Below are 5,590 nucleotides of genomic sequence, written 5' to 3' on the forward strand. Positions count from 1 at the left end.
TTTCGGAGCGTGAATGTAGTGTGGACTGATTTACTTCCATTTACTACTATTCGCCATGAGTTTAGCCAGTTTTGAAAATGTTTATTTACGTAATTTTGTAATATTTCTGACGCTTTTGTTGCTTCTTGATGAGTTGTTAATATTGCTGTATCGTCTGCGTAGGTTGCTGTTAATATATTTGGAGACTCTGGTATGTCCGATGTGTATAGTATATAAAGCGTTGGGCCTAAGACACTGCCCTGTGGTACTCCTGCATTTATTTCTTGTCGTTTTGACACTTTTTTATTAATCTTAACTTGGAATGTTCTATCTTGCAGGTAGGATTCTAGCAAATCGCTGTAGCATTTTGGAAAAAGTTTCTTCAATTTATAAATGACCCCTTTGTGGCACACTTTATCGAAGGCCTGCGCGACATCGAGGAATATGCCTGTACAGTGTTATTTTTTTTCTATTGATTTTCTCGCTGCTGATACAATTCTATTTACTTGTTCTATTGTGGAATGATGGTTTCTGAATCTAAATTGATGGTCCGGGATTAGTTTTTTTTCTGTTATAATTTTATTTAATCTTGCTAGTATTGTTTTTTCTAACATTTTTGATAACACAGGTAGTAGGCTGATAGGTCTGTATGAAGTCACTAATTCAGTTTCTTTGCCGGGTTTGGGTATTAGGATAATTTCTGCTACTTTCCATAGAGACGGAAAGTAACAAAGGCGAAAACATGCATTAAAAATGATTGTTATATATCGAACTGCAATTTTCGGAAGTTTTTTAATCATTTTTCCTGAAATGATATCATAACCGGGAGCTTTTTTATTGTTTAAACTATTGATTATTTGTTGTACTTCTTTATACTTGACTGGTTTGAATGGAGTGCCGTCTTGAACGTTATGAGCTTGCAGTAGAGCTTCTTCTTGTTGTTCATTGATTATTCTTTGATGTGGTTTGTAGACTTTGCTTAGATGATTTGCAAATATTGCTGTTTTTTCCTCGTCTGTTCTGACCCAAGTTCCACAGTTTTTACGGATGGGCGGTATGAATGAGATTGGTCGATTTATCCTTTTTGTTGCTTTCCACAGTGAATAATCCGTAGCTTCAGTTGGGCTTAATGCTCTTAGATTTTTTTGAATTTCTGCATTCTTCTTGACTACTAATAATTTTTTCAGTTCTTTAACCGCTTTATTAAATTTTCTTTTACCATGGCTCGATCTTGTAATTTGATACCTTTTCCTTAATAGTCGTTTTTCTTTAATTTTTTTTTCTACTGTTGTGGAGGTTAATTGCTGTAATGATTTTTTCGTTACCGTTGTAGAACATTTATTAATGGCTTCAGTTATAATTGAATTAAATGTTTGTATACTGTTTTCTATGTTTATGGTTGTTTTGAGAGGTACATTACATTTAATTCTTTCCTCTACGAGTAGTGTATATTTTTCCCAGTCTGTTATTATGCGGTTATTTACAGTTTTTTGAACGGTTGAGTTTAGGATGATTAATATTGGTGAGTGATCTGAAGAAAGGTCATATCAAGAGTGAGCTTCTATATGTGTTTTGTTTATACCTTTAGTTATTGCGAAGTCAATCAAGTCTGGTTTTTTTTTCTTATCTGTTGGCCAGTATGTTGGTTCTCCAGTGGAGATTGGAATATATTTATTTTTTTGTAGAATTTCGTAAAGTATTCTACCTCTATGTGATGGCGTTGCTGATCTCGAACCCCACCACGGATGCTTAGCGTTGTAATCGCCTGCTGCTATGAAGCGGTTTCCAAGTGAGTGAAAGAGCTCAGTCTAATTATTTTTTGTTATTGTTTTGTTTGGAGGACAGTAAATAGCTGCTATTGAAATCGGGCCGTCTTTAGTCTCTATGATCACACTGGTTGCTGGTATATAGATTTCGCTGACTTGTATGTGGACTTGATGATTTATTCTTGATTTGATTATTATTGCTGTACCTCCTTACGCTCTATTGAGTGGGTGATTTGTTTTATAGACTATGTAGTTAGGAATTGTTAAGTAGTTTTTATTTGTGAAATGTGTTTCCGAAATTAGCATGATGTTGATGTTTTGATATATTAAGAATGACCGTAATTCTTGATGCCTCTGTATAAGTCCATTGGCGTTCCATATTACGATTTTCAAATTATTCATTTTGTTAGTTTGCTGATTAGTGCTGTTATTAGGTTTAACAGTGTGTCCATTCTTTGCATCATTTGCTCCATCATATGTTCGAGTTTGTTATTGTTGTTATTTTGTATTGTGTTTGTATTTACTGCTTCCGTGCTGTTTTGTTTTATTTTTTCTGTCACAGACTCTACAATTTGTTTTGCTGTTGCTTGGGCGTAAGAAGTGTTTGGTCTCACTTTATTTTGATCGGAATTGTTATGCGTGTTATTATCTACCTCTATGTTATTCAGTATCTTTTTTTTCAATTTCGGGAATAATTTTTGTTGTAGTTTGAAGTGAACTGGACACCCTTTGTAACTGGCAGTGTGATTACCTTGACAATTTGCACATTTGACTACACTTTCCTCATTTCGCACTCGCATTGGGCATTTTTTTGTCGGATGCGGTTTAGCACATTTAACGCAAACTGCGCTTTTATAACAGAAGTTCTTAGTATGTCCATATTCTTGGCAGTTTTGACATTGCGTAATAACCCTTTTTATATTTGGTGGTTCAAATTTGACTATAGTATTTAGTAATTTATTAACTGCATAGATTTCTTGAGAGTTGTAGTCATGTTCTATTTCAACGGCAAAGAGAGGTAACGGTATCTTCGTTACCCGATGTTTGATGTTATAAATGCTTATAACTTTGAATTTGTGCTCTTCTATAGCGGCTTTTATCTCATCAGTGTTATTTGAAGGGTGTACACCTCTTAGTATAACTTTCATACCTTTATCTTCTTTGCGTTGGTAGGTATAAAATTAGGTATTTTTGTTTTTAAGTGCATTTACTATTGGTAAGTATTTTTCTGACACATGTGGTTGTATTTTCACTTTATTCGATCCTAATACTTTTAAAGTAAAGCAATTTTTCGCTATGTTGTTTAATAGGCTTTCTAGCGGTCGGATGTCCTCCACATTGAAAACAAAAATCGGAGGAGATTTGCTTGGTTTTATTTCGTCAGGCCTTTTATTATTCGGTGCTTCTGCGGGATTATCTTCATCACCCTTTTGTAGAATTTGAAACTTATTGATTGATTGGCTCAGCCAATAATCCTTAAGTTGAGCCTGTTTTTGTTTTTGTTTTTTATTGATTGAGTTCTGCTCTGGGCTGTCTCGGTCTCGTTTTCCTTTGACAAGTTCCCAATCCTGGGACTTGTCGCTGGACGGGGTGGATGGAGCGTCCCCCGGCTGTGAGGCCATCAGGCCGTTATCTATGTTTATCCTTTTCTTTGTGTCGATCACGCCTGAACTCAATTCACGCACTACACAAGATTCAGACAGATCAAATAAACACGTCCAGTCCCCTCGGAGTCTAGACATGAACTGAATAACAATTATAATAAACAATTTTGCCAAATAAACCATTTTCCTATGTTCTCTTACTAATAAATTAGTATATGAACAAAAAAAAATCGGATGTAAATACGTTAACAATTGATTAAATAGCGAAAATGTGAAGTCAAGTTGGTGGTAACCCACGTTACCACAGTGCAACAAAGGGTTAATGAATTATAATATACGAGGTGTGTTCAAAAATTAAGGTAAATTTTTATTTTTATGAAAAAATATTTATTTATTCATCAATATTTGTGTTTACCCCTTCAAAGTAATCCCCCTCAGATATACGAGTAATACACTTTGCCAATGGTTTTTTCCAATCCTCGAAAAACTTTCTAGTATAGCCTTGAGTTCTTTCAGCGACTTTTTCTTTATCTCCTCAATCGTTCCAAGCCTCCGTCCTTTCATGGATTTCTTGAGTTTTCGGAACAGGAAAAATTCGCAGGGGGTCACATCCGGTGAATATAGTGTCTTAGACATGATTGTGATTTTGTTTTTGACCAAAAAGTTTGATACAAACATCAATGAGTGAGCGGTGCAGTATCGTGATGCAAAATCCATGAATTGTTTTTCCACAATTTCAGACGTTTTTTTCGTATTACTTCTCGCAAATAGCGCATAACTTCAAAATAATAATAATAATAATAATAATAATAATGATACTCTTTATTGACCATACGATCTTGTGGTAAGAACTCTTGATGTACTACGTCACGATAATAAAAAAAAACTGTGAACAAAACCTTGTCATTTGATGGAATTTAACGTGCTTTTCTAGGTCTTGGCTCTGCTGGAGTCTTCCGTTGGGACGATTGGACTTTAGTTTTAAAGTCATAACAATAAACCCATGATTCGTCACCAGTTATGACTCTTTTGAGCATATCAGGATCATTATTGACGTTATTTAATAGCTCTTGAGCGATGCTCCTTCGACGGTCCTTTTGTTCAAAATTAAGCAATTTCGGAACAAATTTTGCTGCTACACGTTTCATGCACAAAACTTTAGAAAAAATTGCAAGGCATGAGCCAACAGAGATGCCGTCGTCTTCAGACACTTCTCTAATAGTGATTCAACGATTTTTTAAACCCTTTTGTTTCACTTCTTCAACACTTTCATCAGTTATTGAAGTGCTGGGACGTCCAGAGCGAGGTTTGTCATCGGTTTCTTCTCGGACATCTTGAAAAACCTTATACCACTTGTAATCATTTTATTGACTTAAAGTAGACTCACCATATGCCACTGTCAACATTTCAAGTGTTTTGGAGGACTTAATTCCATTTTTTACACAAAATTGTATGCAACTTCTTTGATCCATTGTTTTCAACAGCAGAAAATCGGCGAGCACAAAAAACACGTCTAACGTTTCTATCTTACAAAAAAAAGTAAACATATAAACTTGCTGAAACTGTGAGCATATGTGAGAGACATGTATACCAACATAATAACAAAATATTTCGATGATCGAATCTACCTTACCTGATTTAAAAATTCATCTTACTTTTTGAACACACCTCGTATGTAAAAAAAATTGTTATCTGTATAATGTGTCGTTCTCCTATCTGCGTATTTTATTTTAGGTGACAAGGTAAGAATTGTTAAGGTTAAGTATCTAAAGAAAATAACCCGTAAAGTGGCTTAATGTTTGAGGTATTAATTATTATTGTTTATTAGAGAAGGGAGGTATAATTTGGGGCTTGTGAGATTGTAAATAGGTGTGTTATTCAGCTGAAAATTGTCCCAAAAAGGTTTAAGGTCCAACCATAGATTGTATGCATGGTGTATCCTATAATGATGGTGTCAACTATTAGTTTTCTTATGTGTAGGATTATAAGTATCATGATGACTGATGACGAAATCGATCCACACGTAATGAGTTTATTAATGATCAGGTTCCAGGTGCTTTCGACTAATTTTTTTAGTGAGTTTCCCGTGATGATGTTTCCCAATGTTTGTTCTCCAGCCATTTCTCTGGCTATGATGTTTAGATGTGATAATTTTTCCAATGAGAACAATATCTGATTTTATAGTTGGTCTAAGTCTTCTGGAAAGTATATGCCATTTTTTGCAAGAGATTTAATTGATTC

This window comes from Phymastichus coffea, unplaced genomic scaffold, assembly GCF_024137745.1.
Source record: "Phymastichus coffea isolate CEN01 unplaced genomic scaffold, Cenicafe_Pcof_1.1 PCOF00002, whole genome shotgun sequence".
Lineage (NCBI taxonomy): Eukaryota > Metazoa > Arthropoda > Insecta > Hymenoptera > Eulophidae > Phymastichus > Phymastichus coffea.